Raw genomic sequence first — 23,445 nt, 5'->3', positions numbered from 1 at the left:
TTTTTAGTAAGTATTTTTTTGAGAATTTTGGCAATAATTAAGTTAAAAAAATAAGCAGATATTACGTATATAGATATACAGTCATTAAAACATCAGTGTGAAAAATCATAGGCTTCTGCTGTTACTTTTAAATAATTAAAGTTGGCATGGTTAAATTGAATTTATGAGTGCTTAGAATTGAAAAAAAAAACATGTTAATTTATATTTAATTAAATGAGAAGCCTCAGTATCTATAAATAAGCTGCGGAAAGCTATAATATCTTATCAAGATGAAATAAATTTTAAACGAATTTTATATAAACAACTACCTATCTGAACTTGAAAGATCGTATCGTATTTTATAAAACTATTAACATAAAGTGAATATACATATTAGAGATTAGAAACAACTTCACCGACCGATAATTTTTTCTTCCTGAGCGTATGCGAACACCTAAAGTACGAAAAAACTGGTCTCCCGTTTCCGTCTGAACTCTTGGACTGATTGTTGTCCAATGTTGTATGTATGAGAGGAATATCATGTTGATGATAAAACGCTAATCAAAATTTGGATAATTGTCTCCATTAATAATTTGATGATCTCTTCTCAAAAGTTTCTGCATTAATATTATTCAAATGTGATACAGTAATACACTCCAAACTTGTGGTATATTAATCTGTTTTGAATTTTCCACTTTCTTTTTTACTCTTACACAGTAACTGGTATTATGTGTATTGTTTTTACTGTATAGAGGTTACCAGGAGAAAGGTAAAATTTGTAGTACTAGTTCCGCCCACTTGCTCTTTATTTTCTCAAAGGATAGTACTTGCTAGTACTTGCTAAGATAAATCTTATTTTGGCAATCCTTTGAGAAAATACGGGTGGGTGGGCGGGGCGAGCACTTGCTCAGATAAGACTGATTTTGCCCTTATTTAACTTGTAAAAACTTAAATTTAAAAGGTGTTAAATTGCAAATTTCCATAGTAACGAGTTAAATTCCTAAATCTGAATGGGTTTTTATTTTTTAACAACTCAGTCATTATAAAATTTGTTAATCTGTCAAGAGTGAAAAATGACGTGGATCGTAGCAGATTATTATTAATTTATTAATAACTAATTTCTTAGGTGTCCCAAACCCGAATTACGAAGTTAATTCTTCAACTGTGAAGTTTAATATTTTCAAAAGTTTGCTGCAGGAATTTTTTGAATCATTTTTAACAAAATCGTCGAGCTTATATGCCACTTTTTTTTCACCCTGTATATCAACTCTGATATAATATGGTAACGTTAGTGCTTTCTACCACTTTCAAGGAAATTAGATTAGCTGCTTTTCAGATAATGAATAAAATAAACCGCTCTATACATTTATTAAGATACTATACTAATGGTTTAATAATTGTAATAATAATAATAATAATAATAATAAACAAAATTTGGGTATTGGTCTGCAACCACTAAGTCATTGTTAGTGTGTTAGAATTAAAAAAATATTTCGTCTTGTCGGCGCTTAAATAAAAAATATTTGATGTTATGAAGGTAAAACGAAAAAATTTTTTAAAAATTGGAGGACATCTGAAAATAAATTTTAGTTCAGTTTTATCAGTTATCACCTTCACGAGAATTTTGAAAGCATGTCTTCAAGTTCACTGTGATAAGTTTAGCAGCTTCGGAAATTATTCGAAAATTGAAACCTGCATTTTCGTATTCTGCAAGCTATGAAACACCACACATGACATTAAACTGATTGTTATATTTTTCCAACTTTTCACTTAGAAATTAAAAATAAATTTTCGAACCTGTATTCTACCAGGAAATTGGTATTTCTATCTGCATTTTTTAAATTGTGCTAAAATAAAAAGTAAGATACACAAGAATAATAAAAGTGAAGGTTACAGTTTGAATTGTGAAAGACCCATAAATTCGCTAGAATTATTTATTACTCTTATATCATTTAAAATAATACCAAAGTATTTTACAAAAGTCACAAAATTTTGTTAAAACTTTAGTTTTCCGTTGTAATGAACTTCAGAAAATATAAATTAAACTAGACTATTTCATTTAAAAAAGCTGAAATATTTTTATTTACTGAAATTAAATCTTTCAAAAATGCAAAACTTGTCTTTAGCGCGAAGTTCCTGTCTCAGAAGTTTTAGAAAGAACAAGAATTCAAGTTTTTGCGTGTTCGGATCTATAACCACGCACAATAATCACAATTTCTCTTTATAATTTCTCGAAGTAAGCATCAAGAAAATTAGCTTCTGTTCCTCCGTATGAACGGGCACTTTATAAAGTTACATCAGAACTTAATAGTCTCTGTCTGTGGATTCTGTATCCCTTATAACGACGCTTACAACAGATTATTAAATTCCTCTATCTATTATTATTCATTCATATTAAGTTCATAACTTTGGAGGTTACTAGAAATGAGGTTTTGGTTTACTTTACGTAAAGTAAATTTGGCGCTATATTTCATAAAATATTAACCGAATAATGTCTAAGACAAATAAATAAAGAATGTCAATGAGTGAGTGAGTATGGAAAAGGTCAAGTCTTTTTTTGCTGAAGAAAACTTTCTCAGGCTAGTCAGCAGTCTATAATCTGAAGCTTGTAATTAAAATATTTAATATGCAAGTATAAGACGTGGTTACATTTTTACAAGAGTTTTCTGTATGTCTAGATCCTTTGAGTTCATTTGCAACCCAAGCTGCAAGCATAAAGCTGTAATTACAGGAGGTTATCGCGACTAATAAATTATAAGTATATGTAATAATTTATGTTAACCATTATAATTAACCAAATTAAAAATTATCCCAGCATATGTCCATTTTTAATTTTTTTTTTAACATTCTTTCATTTTATTTGAACTTGTTCTTGAAGTTCAAGCTACAACTGCCATTCTCCATCAAAATACGTTAATCCTAGCATGTAGTTAAAAAATTCCTCAACACTTGTACTCTCTAGTGCGAATGAACGATAACCTCGATCTTAATTTAGCAAAAACCAAACTAGATCTTGGTTCTCACACACATATACCACATTTCCTACACCATTGTACAAGCTAGTATTTTATAATAGGTATAATAAATTTAAAATTTCTTCAACCACACCTTCAAGAGTAACAAAATGCCAATAGATCTGACCTCACCGCAACCGCGAAGGTGAATTGGGTTCTTCCTGCTAGATCAAATCACTTTTAACCTCACATTTTGCGCCAGAATTTACCTCCAAAACTTGTAATTATGCTTTCGTGCGTATTCATCTTGATAGGTGGCACAGATGCAACCGTTTTGTAAAAACCATTTAACTTTTTAAGGTGTAGCTGGTATTTAGCAGCATAATACGCCTCACATTAAACATAATAAATTACCGCTGCTCTCGTGAGTAAAGTGCGTAATAAGTGCAAATGCTCTTGCAGTATTAATGATCGCATAATCACAATGCAGTTTGGAGGTCGCTTTTGCAACCGCCCCTAGAAACATCGATGGAATTTAGAGCAAATCTGTATTTTTTCATCACAACAATCCGCTCAAAATGTCAAAGATTCAACTCTTATTGATGGCTGGAATTGAGCATGGCTGTACGATTTTCTTTCAGTTCGATGGCTCTAAATCCCAGGATGACACGCTAACAGTGAACAAATGAAACGGAAAATGTGTAATTCTCCTAAAAAACATATTTGATGTGGAAGTGACCCAATTGAAACGATGGGTTTACATCATTTGCAGTTGTGCCGAAGTATTATTTAATTGTTGCACTTAATGTGCTGTAAATGCAGTTATTACCTGGTTTGCTTTCATGTCCGCGGTTTAGTAATTATTTTACGTTGCAGTAATTAATTTTATGTTATTACACAGTTTAGTGCAGCACTTCTAACTAGAACCGCCGGATTTTTTCCAGCGAATCAATTTAATTTGTGCTCAATTTATTTATGGAAGTACACGATTTTAATTGGCGATTTGAGTTCGTCGTCCAGAGATTACATCCTCGGAGATTTACTGTGACAAATTGTTCTACGGAGTCGGGACTGTGTACTTGTACGCCTTTTCATACCTGTCGTGGATTTTTGTTGCTTCCAAGGCTGTTACTCATAGAGTAATTTACCATTGACTTGCTAATAACTTTCAATTATTTCAATGACATTTACTAAGAATAACAGTTTTAATAGAATTATATAACAAATGATCGGGTATGCGAAGCGTAATCACTATGTAAATGATCTTCTTAGTGCAGGAATTATGCAGATAAATTAGATAAGGGTTCAGGTTCAAGAGAACCTACTTGTAAAGTAAGGTGCTTGACATTTTCCAAATGGTAATGTTAGGTTGTGCGTGTTCAGGAATGATAGATCGCGCATACCTTGTTTTATTCGGAGTAAAAAACTGTTGTGAATTCTTATTTGAAGGTTACATTTTTTTATATTTGAAATTTCATTACGTTGAATCAGAACAGTAATTGCTGTAAGATGAAAAGTGGAGGCAATCCGCATAGACACTCCTTGAGTGTATAGCGTGATAAATAAAGTTAATTTCTTTGTTTGTAGGAGTACAAGGTGATAAAGATATAAATAAATATAATAGCTGTTAGGAGTTAATCGGTCGATTTAATATTATAAAACAATATAATCAATGCTGTGAACTGGTTCCCCTTCAAAGCCACTATTGTTGAGTGTTTATTTAATATTAATAATAATATTATAGTCGTGAAAAAAATTTCACAATGATATTTAGATTTTTTAGAGACACCTTATAATTGGCAGGACATTTATAACGGAGATTTTTTATTTTTATTGCAGTTCCACCAAGTTTGAATTATTGCGGTCATTTATTGGCAACACCCTCCCCTTACTTGATTAAGACATTCCAGTCTAAAATCATAATCGTGCTGATGATTATCATCTCTGACGTAACAGAACATTATGTTTGTCTAAATTATATTAATTGCTTCAAATATATAGGGTGAGCCAACACGCGGGCGCTCCTCGATGTCTCATTGATTGTTAGAGATAGAAAAAAGCAAAGACCAAAGTTGTACACTCTTTAAATAGCATAAACTCAAATTATTTTCAATTATTATGTATTTTATTTTTGACATTCCTGTGTAAGGCTGTCGAATTACTTTCCAGCTTTCTATAGACAAACATAATGGTATGCGAATTTCTTGCATACAGAGTGTTTACGAAAAGCTTAAAATGTTATAATTTTCAAATATTCATATCGATCGATCTCAGTTAAAATATATAATATAAAAAAAACGCAGAAAAATATAGCAATAAAGCACAAGTTCTATGTGAAAAAACTGAAATAACTACTTGAAATTTATACTATTTTTTTTAATTCTATTGCATTTTTTTGTCATCATTTGAATTTTTAAAAAATTTCAAGAAAATTGGAATTACTTTGGAATTTCAAAAATAAAGGATGCTTGTAAAGCCGAAAGAGACATCAGTCACATATTGGAAAAATATATCAATTGTTACATACAAAAAACAACTAAATTAATGTTGCGGCTGCAAAGCAGAACACTCTGTATATTTGAAAATAATTTTGTTCACCCCTAATAATAATTTAAAGAGACACAGAGAAGAGTGTGTTTATTGACTCACCCTGTGTACGTGTTTCCAAGAATCAAGCAAGTAGTGTTCATACTTCAGTTCAGCTTTAGTTGACACTATATAATGATTATACTGAGAGAGCAATAAAAAGCACCATCAAAGACAACTATGAATTTTTGAAAATTTGTCGTTGATCGTTTTCAACTTAAACTTTTGGCGATTCACGGCAATCTGACAAGACGAAAATTCTGTCAAAGACAAATCTTGAAAAATCCATGGTTAATTGTGATCTTATTTTTTATTCGGTTAGATTTATTGACTCGACAAAAAAGGGTAAACTAACGACAAAAAAGATGTTTGAAGCGCCAATATAATGAACAGGGTGGACCAAAAAACTTTTTCATGACAAAAAAATATTTAGCGCCAAAATAGGTCATCGCGCGACAAGAAAATATTGTGTACTGTCACTGCATCCAGACATCCAGATTTTTGGGAAAAAAATCAAAACTATAAAAATATTTTGCAATTTAATTTTGAAACTGCGAAGTCGAATGCTCTGAAATTTTGTAAATATTTTAAAGTTATCGTAATGATGCAAACCGTTAAGAAAAATTCATTCGTATATCCTCTCCCAAAAAATTGATGACGTCATCTCAAAATTTTGCCGAATAAATCCTACCCAAAATGTGCCAAATATGATGAGTATGTGCTTGTAATTTATCTTTACCGTAAAAGTTTTTAAATTGCTTATATAAGGTGACTCATAAAAATTAATGAATGAGTCAATTTATTTTATTGTTTAAATCGGGAACGGCTCACTCCATTTTCCCGAAAATTTGGTAATATAATATTGTTGTTATTAGTAGTACACTGCGCCTATCCAAAATTTTGTTAAGGGTAAACATACATATCTTTATTTTAACTTATAAGTGTTCTCATAAAAAAAACAGATTTTTCGAAAAAGCTTGATTTGGTTTATTGTACTTCAGGGAAGTACTGTCGAAATAACCTTCAAGCAATTTTTCTCTCTAGGTATATGGCACATTTCAATCTGGAAAATTTCATAGCTTTCCTTTCATAGTGTCTTGAATTTTTATAAAATCAAAACTTTCGTCTGCTAATTAATTTTAGAAAACATATTTCGAAATTTTCAATACACGGAGATTTTTTAATTAGATTTTAGTATTAGTATTTCTAGGTTATACATTGACATTACCAAAAAAATATCTATTTCTCAATTATTTATTAATTGTTACTTCGAGATAAAAATTTCTATTACTTAGAGTTTAAATAAAACTATGTACTAGTTTTCTTTATGTTTTGTATTATTAGTCAGTGAAGAGTTCTTTAAGAAGTTTAAGGATATTAACGCAATTAAAATGACATGGTTAAAGTTAAGTTTTTTTCATACAGCAGACTGAAAAATGTAGAACAAGTTTTGGAAAAAAGTTTAGAAATATCTGATAAATAAGAGAAAAATTAAACGAAGGTTATTTTGACCGAACTTCCCTCTCCCCTAAAATACATTACCTACAAATTTATCCAACTTTTTCTAAAATTGATACAATTTTGTGATATCATCAACATTCTAGCAATGTCACGTATTTTAATTTGAATAGGTGAGGTGTAATACCAACATTAACAATACTATGTTCCCGAATTTTCTGGAAAAGTGGGTGAGTCATTTTCGTTTTAATTTTAACAAAAAATTGCCTCATTCATAATTTTTTTGAGTTATTCTGTATAGCTAGTGCTAAATAAGGTGCACTCACAATAAACATATACTTCGAAGAAAATATCAAAGAAAACAATAAATTGTTAACGACTCCTTTGCTACCGAGGACATGATGTTGCATTGATAGAAACGCATTATTCTAAGAAACAATAAACTCAGATCAGAACGAGCAGACGGCCATTGGTAAAAATTTACGATTGTTTCTGCTTGTTTGATAACGTGCCTAATTTTTTGAACGCAAAAAAATATTTCTTCATATTTTGTAATCAAAGACAACGTCAGATTTTAAGTAGAGATACGTATGGACTGCTAAAGTAAGGTACAGTGTAACGGAAAAAAGTGGATCTATCGGAGATTTAATCCCGAACTGATCTATTATTATATATTTAAAGAACAAATTTATTACGAGAAATACTGCATAATAAAAATTGTAATAATAGACAAAATCAAGGCAAATTCATAAACCACAGGTACCGGAGAATGTTATTTTACAAAATTTGTACAACATATACTAAGCAAAATTTTGAAAAGGTGTTGTTAAGTTATATATTTTTTATTTTCAAAAATGTTTAAAATGTGGAAAGAGTAAAGCTTTCTTCACTTAAGGCTGTTCCTACGATGATAGGAAAGTTAGCCCTTCAAGAATCAATTATTATAAAGTTATGCAAACCCTTCTATCTTAATATAATTCACAAGTGTATTTTTCTGAAGTAATATAATTTTATATGGAAACAGTAGACAAATTAAGTTGACGCACTATTAAATTGAAGTTTTTTATCATGAAATGCAGGCAAACATAAAAACCTAATTTTGCAATCTAGTGTAAAATTTTAGACAATATTTTAGAAACAAATCAAACAGACATCTCAATGCCTCGTGTTTTTTGCCGTTATTTTTTTAAAGCGAATTCATAAACCATAAATACAGGTTTATTTTGTTTGGAGTAAAATTTAAATGGCATTTATTATGCAGGTTCTGCAAGTCTTTTTCTAGTGGATAATTCAACACAATCTTGATACTTTTGTGTAGCAGACACCACCGGATGTCACATTAGTTCACTAAGTGGTTTTCGTACAGCACATAGCAAGGTAGTCATTTAGAAAACCGGCATGCTCAGGTACCTGTAAGTAGTCACTGTATATTTAACTGAATTTTGGGCTACTTTAATTGTTCTTTATATATTCGAGTATTGTTAAAATAGGGAAAAAATCAATAAAAAATAAGTCCATTTTGTAGGTAGGTTCGACGAGTAAGACATAGATAATACGAAATTTATTGCTAAAGTTAGCGAATTTAGAATATGAAAACTAGAGATTTGTTGTCAGTTCTCGTACAAACTTTATAAACTGATAGGCTTCAGATTTTCCACGAATGTTTTGGGACTATGGAAATATTCCAAAATAATTACCAGATTATTAATGTTATTAGATTATACAAAGCATTCTTTTTTTTTTTTGGGGTTAAACCCACCTTGCGTATCTACGATTTCCCAGAACACGAAATATCGTCACACTTATACTTACATATGTACAAAGAGACAAAAAAATGTGGAACAATCACTTAATTGTTTTTAAGCCATCTCACATGCACTCAAAACCGTAAACAAACGACACTGTAACCAGAAAGCGTAAATACAGCGTAATTAATTGAAAAGCAGGAACATCACAAATATAACTAAACATTCATCAAGAATTTTTTGTCGCTTGCTGTAATAAATCGTGCTTTTAGGACATTTAAAGAATCCCCAACACAGCTTTCTTCCAGCGAATGTCGCAAACTCCGTGGAATGCAAGCACGTACCTGACCATATCGTAAATCTATTAAGCAATCATGACTTTTCACTTGAAATCGCAAATAGCTGAGTACAATTTGAGGCAATATCTTGTCCAGGTCGTAAAGTAGTAAAAACCTCGTTGCATTCAACACTCGGCGCAATGATAAAACCCTGTAATTACCGATTAATTATCAATGCGAAATTAAGTTACCTCCCAGATTAACATTAAAGGAAAGGAAGGGTTCGCTTTACATCCCTAATTCCTTTAATACGGTTAGATTTAAAATTAATTAGGACCGTCGACTGTTTGTCGGCCTCGTTTTGCGACTGAACCTTGTCATCATAATGTCCACCCAAAAAGTGGAATGTTTGCGGTGGGCGTTGATCAGGATTTGCTTTGTACGACTTCCGATGATGTTTAATGTTTCTAAACGTGCTTTGAGTTTTTTGTTTTCCGCTGCGTGGGCTAAATTATGTCAAAACAACTTTTTCTTTGTCTTTCAACGTCACAAACATCTTTTATTAAAGTGAGCCGTTTTTACGGGGAGAATTAATTAATTTGAATATGAAAAGTCTGGTTAAAAGACTCCAACATTGATTTCGGTGAAGATAAGTTTTTAATTCAGATTTAATGTAACTCTGTAAAGCTTGTTACATCGGGGCTTTATAGTCGGAAAAATTACATGCGAAAGTTTGCTAAGGCTTCTGCTGCACCCACAATGGAGGTAAGTCCTGCAGACAAATCCATACATGAATAAATTATACAGTGGTAGTTGCGTAAGCGAAGCTTTTACTAAAATTCAGCAGAGAAGTCTGCTCTGTTTCCACCGAGAAGACGATATTCGCACTGAATTAATTGTAGTTATGAAAGTTGCATTGCAATAATTTACATCGTAATAGCAATATGAAGAAAATTTTACGCTCTGGTAATTTCATTCAGCTCGTTTATTGCGTACGATCTAACTTTTTAATATTGACTCTCACGCAATAATGGCCAACAATATGTTCACAAAGATCTTTTTTCTGGAGACATTATTAAAATCCATGCTCACCCCTAGATTTATTACTTTTTACAAATCGCTTTCGGCCCTCACAATTACTCCAAGTCAAACAATAATTTGTTGGGTTCTCGTTATTAATGGCCTGTCGTCGAAATTAAGCAAAACTGGCAAAAAGGGATCCATTTCATTATTGCTTTTCTCCAATCTATTGATACCTATAAAGGGCAAATTCCACACCCCTAAAATTAAATCATCGTTTTCTGAGTCGAAAAAAAGAATTAATTGTTGCTGAGTGGTCGGAGGGCTTGAAGGCAAATTGATGATCGGTTTGAGATATAACTGTGTTGGTTTTATTTTAAACGTTATTAATGGAGAGTGGGATGCATAAATGAGAGATTTTGTTTTTTTGGGAAAAATGTTTTGCTTTTGTTGGCTTACGACTTAATTTAGAGTCGATACAAGAGCGAATTGTACATCCAATAAAGTAATTACGAGCGATGCGTTGTTTTTATTCGGTGGAAAACAGTAACGTTTTCATTCAAAACAATTTTAGCTTTAATTTAATTACAACCGTTTATAATCAGGACGTTGTTTTTGTATCCACTAAAATTGTATAAAGTGTTTATGAGCGGTTGGACGGCCTAACCGGAGGGTTAGTGACGATTAAGAATAAAATCAAATGATTAATTTTAGTAAAATTTAATACTTCATCTTTGATTTTTTTTTATTTTATCAAAATAATTTTATGGATTATAGATGATACATAAGTAGTTGGAACACAAACTGACAGCATTAATGTAGGTAAGGGAAGTCCACAAATTTGATCCGTAGCTTCAGGACAGAGTTGATATTTGGTAGCCAAACGAGTCGGACGTGCTGGCTAAGAGAGCAAAGATAAACAAACACATAAAACGAGCTTTATCCCGATTTAGAAACCAAATACGAGTTCTAAAATCGATAAACAGTGCAAAAATGATAATGTAAAAACTGTTTAAAAACACATTGTATACGACGAGCGTGATTTTAGACGTGAACAAATTGCTCTGAGGTTATTTAGACAGAACGTTCCCAGCGCCTGAGGTACAGTTCAACAATTCCAGCTTCTTTAAAAATTATAAAATTGTACTGTATTTATGATAACTTCTAAAAATTAGAAAAAAATATTTAGACAATACTAGTTGCAGTTTAAGGAAAAAAACAAAGCGACCTTCGCATTACAAAACTCAAAGTGGATTCATAAATCACAAATACAAGAATATGTTATTTTGTAAATTTAAATGGCGTTTACTAAAAAAAATTGGACGTCGTCAAATTGTTGGTGGCAATTTCGGTTAGCGTTTCGAAGATTATCTTTCTCATAAAAACCAACACAGGCAGACTTAAATGCGAGATCAACTTTTTAGTTCTCTAAGAGTCATGAAACGGTAAGAAAACCTGAAAGTAGCCATTCCTGGCATGGACCCCTTTAATGGCTAATGAGAGAACTAAAGGACAACACCTAAACTTGTATTGTATAAAAGAAACAAAGAAGAAAACGAGATGACGATGTAGGAAATAAAAGACCAATTAAAAAAACGGAATAATTGGAAAACAAAAAGAAACGCAATTTAATCGTATTAGGTGTAACAATAAATATAAAAGACGAATTAAAAATGGAAATGCAAAATTTCATCAAGCAGAATGTAGATGAAGAAATAGAAATAAAAACACAAAAACAAAATGTGGAGTAAGATTAATAATAGCGACAAATAAAACATTTTTAGAGACATAACTGATTCGAGAAAAGAAGACAAAGGTGAATTTTTTGAGAAATTGCTAAAACAAATAGGCGAAGGAAGAACAGATATGAAAAATATATAAAAGAATATTTGTAAATGGGTGGAAAATAGATTAACGACGGGGAGAATAGCGAAAATAAGAAAAGGTAAATAAATGAGAATTTGCCAAAGCATGTGAGAAGTCAATCAAAAATTACCTTCTAATAAAAATACATCAACGAAAAAATGTATCGGACGTAAAAGTTACATGACAAATTGAGCTAGGAACTGACTTAGTAAAGATGGATTTGACGGAAAAAAATGAGTAACAATAAAATGAAATAAGAAAGAAAACACAAGAAAATACAGAAAGCTGTAAACTAAAAGAAATCGATTGGCAAAGAAGATATGGGGAAACAATGAACTTATGATTTAGCAACTCAGAACAAATGGGGTAGAAGAAAAATGAAGAAATTCAAAAATGGTATTCTAAATACCAATATGGGTCGTGGTGGAAAGACGAAAACAATAAATAACCATATGAAAAAAAACAAAATTTAAAGAAAAGAGATCTATTTAGCATATTTTGATACGACAAAACCAGAAGATTATGACGAAAAAAAAACAAGAATCTATATAAAATCTGAAACAGAAAAATATGGTGTTTATTTGGTTCGGACGCAAATTTTCAAATATTCGATTTGGAATTTTTTTTAATACAAAATATTGGCATAATCCAATCGGTGAAACCTAAATAATGGTGGAAATTTCAGAAAAAATTAAGCCGAAAATTATTTCTGAAGGTGGAACTTCAGAAAAAATTTCTTTAGGTAATTCTCGAAGGTAGTCAAAAAGCCAAATATTTCCTAAGAGAATGTATTGAAAAATTGAGGTTTTTCGAAATTTTTGCTTAAAAATCCACAAAAATTGTGGGTAGACATATTAATTCAAAAAATGTAGCGTGTTTATCGTAGCAGACCAAAATTTTCGAAATATTCGGTTTGAAATTTCATGTTTTTTAAACTCTTAAAAATGACCACATTTCCAATTGAAGAAATCAAACCGAAAATAATTTATGGAAGTTGGAATCTAAAAAAAATCGATGTTAGTACTTTTCCAAAATAGTGGAAAAAGGTCGAAAATTTCACAACTGAAAAGTTGAGCTTTTGGAAAAGTTTCTTAGATGTAGATCTCGGCGTGTTGACTCGAAAAATAAAGTGTATTTATTGTCTTAGGTCAAGAATTTCGAAATATTCGGTTTGAAATTCAATTTTTTAAAACCCCTAAAAATTGCTATTTTTCTAACAGGCGATTCTGGAAAACAGGCAAGAATTTTAGAAAAAATGAAGATATAAAAAAACTTCTGGAAGTCGAGATCTACAAAACTATCTCTTTCGGTAATTTTGAATGTGGCCGAAAAAAAGTCGAAAATTTCGTATTGAAAAATTGGGCTTTCGGAAAAGTTGCCTAAAAAATTAACCAAAAACTTATGTAGATCTGGACATGCTGATTCGGAAAATATAGCGTGTTTTTGCTTTCGGGCCAAGATTTTCGAAGCATTTGATTTGAAAATAAAATTTTTGAAGAATCCAAAAATTACTATATTTCATATTAGCCACTCTGGATAAATGGTAAGAATTTTCGAAGAGATAAAGCCGAAAATAATTTCTGCATGTTTAAATTTACAGAAAAATCTGTTAGGGGAATTTTCTAAAATGGCCGAAAAAATGTCAAAAATTTTATTTCATATTAAAAACTTGAGCTTTTGGAAAAGTCGCGTAAAAAATTCTGGGACATAGATCTCGACGTGCTGATTCGAGAAACGTAGCATGTTTAGGGTTTCAGATTAAAATTTTTGAATTATACGGTCTGAAAAGCTTTTTGTTTAATTCTAGAAAGTTCCATGTCATATTGGCAATTCTGGAAAAATGGCCGAAATGTTTGAAGAAATGAAGCCGTACATAACTTCTGGATGTCGAAGTCTACAACAAAATTTCATTATGTAATTTTGTTACGTAATTTTGTTAGCTGTTAGAAAAAAAGTCGAAAATTTTACGAGGACGCGCACTGAAAACTTGAGCTTTTGGCAAAGTTGCTTAAAAATCTAAAAAAATTTTAGGACAGATCTATTTCCAAAAATATAAAGTGTTTATAATCGTAAATCAAAATGTAAATCAAACATTTAGTTTTAAATTAAAACCACAAAAGTTAGGACATTTCCAATAGGCGATTTTGGAAAAATGGTAAGAATTTTCAAAGAAATCATACCGAAAATAACTTGTGGAAGTTAAAATCTACAGAAAAATCCCTGCTGGTCATTTTCTAAAATAGTTGAAAATATGTTGAAAACTTCGTAATTGAAAAATTGAATTTTTGGAAAAATTGACAAAAAAACCATAAAAATTCTGAAATGTAGATCTTCTGTTGACTCGAAAAATAAAGCATGTTGATTGTCCCAGGTCAAGAATTTCGAAATATTCGGTTTGAAACTCAATTTTTTAAAACCCCAAAAATTGCAATATTTGTAATAGGAGATTCTGGAAAACAGACAAAAATTTTTGAAAAAATGAAGATCAAAATAACTTCTGGAGGACGAAATTTATAAAAATACCTCTTCAGGTAATTAAGAAGGTGGCCGAAGGTGTCGAAAATTTCGTATTGACAAATTGGGCTTTTGGAAAAGTTGCATATAAAATTCACCAAAAATTCTGGGATGTAAATCTCGACGTGGCGATTCGAAAAATAAAGAGTGTTTACGTCCTCGGAGCAACATTTTAAAAGCAAAATTTTTGAAAAATCCAAAAACTGTCATATTTTATATTTGCCCTTCCGGATAAATGGTAGGAATTTTTGACGAAATGAAACCGAAAATAACTTTTGGATGTTGAAATTTGCAAAAATCTATTTGGGTTATTTTCGAAAGTGGTCGAAAAAAGCTGAAAAATTTTATTTCTATCAAAAAATTCAGCTTTGGAAAAGTCTCTCGACATGCTAATCCGATAAACGGCATGTTGTGTTGCAGAGTAAAATTTTCAAAATATACGGTTTGAAAATATTTTTTATAAATCCTATAACGTTCCGTATCATATTGGCGATTCTGGAAAACAGGAAAAACTGGAAAAATTGAGTTTTTGACAAAGTTACAAAAAAATTCACAAAAATTCTAGGATATACCTCGATGTGCTGATTCGAAAAATGTAGCTTGTTTATAGCCCTAAAGCAAAATTTTCGAAATATTTAGTTAGTTTGAAATTAAAACCTTGAAAGTTAGGACATTTCGAGTGACCGATTCTGGAAAAACCCATAAAAATTCTGAGATATAGATCTCCATGTGCCGATTTATTCTGTATACACAATTAGAACCAAAAAAGTCAGAAAATATTATCAGGACAGTTAAAATGGTTTACAAAAAGGAGTAAAAAGAGTGTATAAAATGCGAGTGCCGGGAAAGAATTAAAAAAGAACACCCAGAAAACCATGGGACGACGAAATGCCAAAAAGAAATCTATGGATTCAAAAATAACATTCTGAGAGTGATGAAACAGTATTATTTGAGTTAAGTTTTTTGTTTGATAGTTCAGGAAATGTTGTTGTTAGTAAGTACTTGTTATGAAATTAATTGTTCAAATAATCGTATTTGTATCAAGGAAGTTTAGCTCGATGTTTGATCATTGCAACTCGACGTTTCCAGGGACGTTGCGTTTGTAGAATAATAAAAAAATCAGGAAACGATAGTAACTTATGTTCAATATACATACATACCCCCAAATAAGTAGATATAAAATAAATAGATTGATCAGTAGTTTCAGCAAAAAATCAAAACCTTTTCGTTTTCTCGTTTCAATCGTTTCCACGTTTGTCCGCTACATACATTCAGATCCCCCACTGAATTACTACTCTTCAAGAGCAATATTCCCTTCAGTCGATGCTGTCATGGACCAAACAATAACCCAACAATTTCCTGTTAGCAATATTCCCTTTCTCGGAGAACTAGCTCCCAATTATTCCTATTCGGAATGCGGATGGATGCCGGAATTTCGCGAAATCCAGAAATGCACTAATGAAATAATGAACTACTTTTGTCTCACGACAACAAGTGAAAGTCGTTCGCGATGCGATTCGATGTTCACCTCCAGCAGAATGCATTCACCCAGAAAACTCCTGTAATTACACTTACACTTCCGTTATTGTGTATAAACAAAATCTCGTTCAGTTTAATTAAATTTTCTTTCCGTGAAACTTTGCTCCGTCCGAATTCCGAGTTTTAGAACATTTGTGGTAGTTTCCCTGACGCTGCAAACTTTATGGTGGATCGAAACAGGTGCGCCTAATAAGAGAGAAGAGCTCTACCGGATCGTCGACAGAACGTGATTAGGCATTTGTGTGCCACAAGTAGTTAGAGCAAGCCAGCCATTAATAGTCCTGTTGAATACACCAGTACTCCTTTTTATCTCCGGGAACTCTTTCGCCAGCAATAAAAATGATTTAACGCGTTATTTGCTCTAAGGTGCGGGAGAATGCAACTATTCGGATTAAATTGCCACAATTGTGCGAACTTTATGAGCGAGCGTTTCAACAGTTTACTGAATACAGAAAATTTAGTGGAAGGAATGCGAGGATTGACGCAACCGTTTTAATTGCGTTTTCTTCGGTGGATTCATTTTTCGGACTGGTGCTTCGCACATAACACCAATTATGTTATTGTTATTCTAATTTAAGATTACGATATGTTTGGGTGATGTTACGTGTTGAAGATGTTGGAAAATCACTGGAGCAAGGAGGCCGTTATTAAGCCCATGCGAACTTCTCACAGGTTTACTATTACTAGAGGACGTAACACGACGACTAGGGAATGCGATAATATGAATAATGTTCACGATTCCAGTTTTCTTATTAATGCTTGTGCACGTGTTAAATTTAAATTGAGTATTTAGAAACAAGTCTAATTCCTAACTCACTGGTTTGGTTGAAAGAATTCGACTCGGAAGATGTGGAAACGCGAAATCATCTTGTCATAACGCACAGATTGCTTTTATTTTGATAACGGTATGTGATGTGATGATGGAGTTTTGCAGGGGTTCATTACGCTCAAACGTCATTAGGAGCTTAGATGTAGTTTCTTTATGAAGTTTTAAATGATGGTGCAGTTACGGGATAAATAAAGAACATCAATGAAGCGCTAGTGATGAGTCGGATTGTTTTCTGAGGTGGTACATTCACGTGTTTCTTTTGTGTCACGATGGACTTAATTTCTCTTAATTTCGCAGTTTTTCTCATTGCTTGATAAACAAGAGATTCGAGGAATTTGATTGAACAAATTAAGTGAAGGCTAGATTTAATAGCTATTCTTCGGAAAATTAATCTGAGGTGAGGAAAAGTTACAAGGTTGCAGTCACTGATGTGTCTAATAATATGTTTTTATAATGTGCATATATCGGTAGTTAGTAAATAGTTTCGACACAGAACACTTACTTTGAAATATTTATATTTTTTCTGGATGTCTCATTATAGTAATTTATACGATTTTGAACATACTGATTCAGGGTCTCCGTTGACATAGAAGTCAGTGGTGTTAAATCAGGAGATCAAGGTGACCACTTTATGCTTTCGCGTTTTCTGGGCTATTCGGGGAAATAATAACAAAACAGTAGCGAGAACTCATTTTTTTTTGTCTGCCTGTCGTGTCCACCGTTGTTGGTGAATTTATTAGACAATCCTGAGATAGCAATTACCAGTTTTTCAAAAATAGAATCATAGAAGCTCATGAGATTCTTTCATAATTTTTCGAAATCAAAACACTAGGATTCCTGAGATTGTTTCAAAGTTTTTCAAAGTCAAAACGCCACAAGCCCCTGAGATTCTTTAAAATGTTTTCACTGTTAAACACTAGGGGCCCCTGAGATTCTTTAAAACTTTTTTAAAATCAAAAGACTAGAAACCCTTGAGATTCTTTAAAACTTTTTCAGAATCAAAACACTAGGAGCCTCTGAGATTCGTTAAAACATTTTTAAAATCAAACACTGGAAGCCCCTGAGATTCTTTAAAACTCTTTCGGAATCCAAACACTAAGAGCCCCTTTAAAAATTTTTCAAAATTAAAACATTTGGATTTCTGAGAGTTTTTCAAATTTTTCAAAGGCAAAACGCCGAAAACCCCTGAGATTCTTTAAAGCTTTTTCAATATGAAAACACTAGGAGCCCCCTGAGATTGTTTAAAACTTTTTCAAAATCAGAACACTAAGAGCCCTTGAGATTCTTAAAAACTTCTTCAACATTAAAACACTAGGAGCCCCTGAGATACCTTAAAACTTTTTCAAAATCAAAACACTATGAGTCCTTGACATACTTTCAAACTTATTCAATATAAAAACACTAGGATTCCCTGAGGTTCTTTCACAATTTTTCAAAATCAAAACGCTAGAAGCCCTTGAGATTCATTAAAACTTTTTCAAAATCAGAACACTATAAGCCCCTGAGATTTTTTCAAAAATTTTCAAAATCAAAACACTAAGAGCCCCTGAAATTCTATAAAACTTTTTCAACATCAAGTTGATTGAATCTCAGGGACACATAATGTTTTGATTTTGAAAAAGTTTTAAAGAATCTCAGGGGCTCCTAGTGATAACATCAACACACCAGAAGCCCTGATTCTTTAAAACTTTTTTAATATATAGAACACTAGGAGTCCCTGAGATTGTTGAAATTTTTCAAAATCAAAACACTATGAGGCCCTGAGTGTCTTTCATAATTTTTCAAAACCAAAACACTAGAAGTCCCTGAGATTCTTTAAAACTTTTTCAATATTAAAACCTGAGAAGCCCCTGAGTTTTTAAAACTTTTTCAATATTAAAACACTAGGGACCCTTGAGATTCCTTAAAACTTTTTCCAAATCAAAACACTCTGAGGTCCTGCGACTTTTTTAAACTATTTAAAAATTAAAACGCCAGAAGCCCCTGAGATTCTTTAAAAATTTTTCAAAATAAAAATACTAGAAGCCCCTGAGATTTACCAAACTTTTTCAAAATCAAAACGCGAGAGCCCCTGATATTCTTTAACACTTTTTCAATATTAAATCACGATGAGCACTTGAGATTCCGCCAAACTTTTTTAAACTTTTTCAAAATCAAAACACTATGAGTCTCTGAGATTTTTTCGAAATTTTTCAAAATCCAAACACTAGGAAACCCTGAGATTCTTTAGAACTTTGTCAAATTAAAAACACCAGAAGTCCTTACAATTTTTTAAAACATTTTCAAAATCAAAATACTAGGACCCCTGAGATTGTACCAAACTTTTTTATTTTTTTTATTTTTTTTATTTTATTTTATTGGTTAACGTTACCCAACAGGCCAGAGGCCCAATTACAGGGTAACGGGGGACATACACAACACCCAGAGCAGGGCGGGAATCGAACCCACGACCCAAGGTGTGGCAGGCAAGCGCGATGCTACCTAACCCACCCGGGTCCTTTTTGGAATCAAAACATTATGAGCCCTTGAGATTCTTTCAAATTTTTCAAAATTAAAAATCCCCGAAATTCTTTCAAAATTTTTCAAAATCAAAACACCAAAAAGTCCCTGAGATTTTTTAAAACTTTTTCAATATTAAAACACTAGGAATCCCTGAGATTCTTTCAAAGTTTTTCAAAATCAAAACGCCAGAAACCTCTGAGATTCAATAAAACTTTTTCAAAATCAAAATACTATAAGCCTCTGAGATTCTTTCAAACTTTTTCCGAATCAAAATCCTTCAAAATACTATGAGTCCCTGACATTCTACCAAATTTTTCAAAATCGAAGCACTCTATAAGCTCCTGAGTTTCTTTCAAACTATTTCAAAATCAAAACGTCAGAATCCCCTGAGATTCTTTAAAACTTTTTCAAAATTAAAACGCTAGAAGCTAGGAGATTTTTAAACATTTTTTTTAAATTAAAACACTAGAACCCCGGAGATTCTTTAAAACTTTTTCAAAATTAAAACACTAGGAGCCCGGAGATTCTTTCAAACTATTTGCAAATCTAAACATAAGTGGCTCCTGAGATTCTTTCAAAATTTTTGAATATTAAAGTAATAGGAGCCCTTGAGATTCTCTAAAACTTTTTCAAAATTAAAACACTAGGAACCCTGAGATTTTTTCAAACTTTTTCAAAATCAAAATACCAAAAACCCCTAACAGTCAATAAAACTTTTTTGAAAATTAAAACACCAGAAGTCCCTGAGATTCTTTAAAACTTTTTCAAAATTTAAGCACTAGTAGTTTGCAGGTTGCAGTGACTGGTGCCTCTAAAATATGTTTTTATAATGTGCAATTAGTAAATAGTTTCGACACAGTAACACTAAAAATGAAAAAATATTAAATTTTTTCTGAATGGCATTATAGCGATTTATACGATTTTAATATACTGAATCATTTTAAAGTTACAAATAAATAATAAATTTATAGCTTTAAACCCGTTATATATATGTAGCTAAGTATATCTTCTGTAGAGAAATGGATCTCAATAATTTCAGTGAATTTTTTTTTTTTAATTTTCTGGATATAACAAGTCTTTTTGTCATGACATTATTGCACACAAACTTAACCCAACTGAATTATCATATTATTTATCACAAAAATTCTTTGTGCTGTTAGTCACCAATATTAAAGATCAATATTGATATTTTCCAAATTATGTCTGCACATTTAAATGAGCAGTCTTAAAAAATTCGGTATTATGCAGATATTGAAATTCCGTAAACACCATTGTTTTTAGCTTGAAGGGGAAGCTTAATTTACTACACAATATGACACACATATATGTGTTGTATTAGTTTTAACTGTAAAATATATAAATTATCTAAATGAGTAAAATATACAAATTTATCTACATAATCTATAAGTATTATCATTCCTGAGTACACGAAATGTAAAGAATTTTTGTTATAATCAGTCTGACTAACACACGCATAATTAAGAAATTTTTGTAATAACATTGCCGTTATTCACCTAAAATTATTCCCCAAGTACCTACCCAAACCTGACTCATTTAAGCAAAATTTAAATTCTCTCTTTACATCATGTAAACAATTTTCTTCGTCGCTGCCACTTTATTGACCATGAAACTAAGGAAACATCCTTGAAATAACGGTCAGACTGCACGGTTTGTTAACTATTGCCTTTATTAGGCGCCGTAATGGTACTTCAACTCAAAGGTAAAGTTCCGGAATCTTTCGTTTACAGTTCTGCACTTAATAAGATCAAACGTCTGTACAACATTTATTAATTATTTGTGTGCAGGCGCTGCTGCTTTCAGCAGAATCGCTTGAAAAGATAGCAAAAGGTATCCTCCGTGAAGGCTACTAATTACTCGACTTAATAATTTATACCGAAACAAGTAAGCAAAACCGAAACAGCAATAAATTATCAAGCTCCAATTGAAGAGAACTAATTTTCTTTCAGCACAACAGCTTGGTCCTACTTTATTTAGCAATTACTGTTCAGCGACTTGATTCTTGATGCAGGCGTAATTTACAATTGGACATAGCAAGAAATCCGTCCGAGGTATTCCTGTATTCGAGCTCTGATTGTGAGGCCAACATAGCTAATTAGTTGTTTTCCTGATTACGCTTCGTCAGAATTTTTTAAACAAATTGGATTAGTTTTTATCTTTAAGAAAGTTATCTTGTTAAAAAGTCCCAAGGTTTTCTTTAAACGCCGCTAAACACTTTGTTTTTCTTTGTCGGAGACGATACTAAATGTCAATATTAGCCATTAATATGTAATTTATTCTAATTTATCAATTTCCGAACACTGACTTATCTTCAAGCAATTGTTATTCATTATGGGTCAACGCACTTCGTTTGTTTTCACTGTGAAACTTTTTTGCTTGGATTGTTAACATATTTAAATTAATTCATACAAGATGTAAAAATTAATATTTTTCCCGGAAGCACGCCCTAATTTTCTCATGAGATTTTAATTTCGTTTCCAACGAGACAATCTGGAACCAATCCCTTTGTGAAAGTTACAACTTGATGAAAAATATTACCCGCGAATTAAAATCCAACAATGCCGGTCTTCGCACAATAAATATTTAACGTAACAACACGTGTTATGGCATCATATTGGTGTTGTTCAATTCAGGAAATTCTTCTATTATTTAATATTCATAACAAACGTCTTGAGAAATTTAGATCGTGAGATCAAAAATCGGATAAGGAGCAGACTTGTCGTAATCTTGCGCACATTTAGAAGTTCTTTGGACGCATTTGCATTCTCAATCACTACCATTTCTGCTCTGATTTCTAGTTGGAATATCAATGCAGGTACTCTTGTCTCAAGTGCTCTGGAAATATGAATTTTAATCGCTTTCGCACAAAAGATCTGAAAACCGAATTCTCCGAGGAGAGGAAGGTAATCTCATTTCTTGCTACTTCCTCTGTGGTCTGCTCAAAAGCTTGAATGAGTTATTTAGTTTAGTTTTGGAAGGTAAATTATTTATTAATATGGAAATTATTTTCGTGTTTTGATGTGGTCAAAGTTAAAGGCAATTTGTGCTGGTTTTGTAAATATGTTTCAAAGTTCCCTCTTAAAATACCAAGAAATTTGTGTTCTGACATTATGGAATGACATTATTTTTTAAAAATACTGTTAACTTTTAAAACTGGCACGAAATTTATATTAGGCGGCCATCGTTGTGTTATGAACAATAAGTCAATTTACTTTACAAAGTGCTGTCATGACTAGGAACGGGTCTGTCACATTTCTTTGTTATTTTTTGACGAAGTAACTTTGCAGGTGTCAGGTATGTTTAATCACTGGTACAGCGCAAAAAATGGATGCTGTTAATTTACTCCATGTCATGGTATTACCGTTTTGGACCGCTAAATTTGGATTTTTCTAGACTTAAAAGGATTCTAGTTGACACACCAAACGATGGATGTTAGCGGTATTCTTTCAATTTTTTTTTTTATTTGTTTCACTCTGAGCTTCTGTTTCAAAAGAATGAAAAATCGGTTCTCATCCTTAAATGTTCTCAAACCCTCAAAGATGTCTAGCAAATTATAATTATAAATTCCCTTAACTTATTTTAACTCTTATCTATTTATATTTTAGGTTCTCCCCTCCTGATATGTATACAGATTTCGTAACGAGTCTTCTGAAAAATTCTTTTAACCACATGCCAATTGAAGTGTGGTCTATAGTGTCTTAACTTTTTAAACTGTAGAAAATTTATAAACACATTTTTCATTCAGATATTTACTTATTCTTATATTAGTAATCATAGCTACAATAGATACAGCAGAATACATGGACTCTTAGTTAACCTATTTTTATTTTTAAATTTTCTACAAATCCTGAAATACTTAATTTATAAGCAATTTTTGGGGAAACACTCAAGCTTTTATTTGTAAGTCCTTTTCGACTTGCTCATGAAAGGTTTAGTTATGCAAAGAAACACTTTGATGTCTATTGTTTCTACTTTACATTATTGGAATAAATGCCCGTTGAATTGAGAAATGTTCTATTTCGTATAGATATCCACTCCCTAATTCAAAATGCATCAAATATTGTGGAATTAGAAAAAAGGATGTCAAATCGTCTTAAAAAAACAACTTCTACTGTATAATTAACCTCAGATCTCTTTAACTTTTGATTCGCTTTGAC

At 31.7% G+C, this 23,445-nt stretch overlaps 1 protein-coding gene across 3 annotated transcripts in view; it reads left to right on the top strand.

Moving 5' to 3' along the window:
* Window positions 1–23,445, top strand: part of LOC135134821 (GATA zinc finger domain-containing protein 14) — a 246,291-nt gene that overhangs the window by 16,840 nt on the left and 206,006 nt on the right. The gene's annotated exons all lie outside the window — the stretch shown is intronic.

The sequence above is a fragment of the Zophobas morio genome, unplaced genomic scaffold (genome assembly GCF_036711695.1).
Source record: "Zophobas morio isolate AGI-343-1 ecotype UQ-CSIRO unplaced genomic scaffold, CSIRO_AGI_Zmor_V1 ptg000024l, whole genome shotgun sequence".
In the NCBI taxonomy this organism is placed as follows: Eukaryota; Metazoa; Arthropoda; class Insecta; order Coleoptera; family Tenebrionidae; genus Zophobas; species Zophobas morio.
Note: the sequence above shows the minus strand (reverse complement) of the source record. Positions and strands in the feature narration are given on the sequence as shown.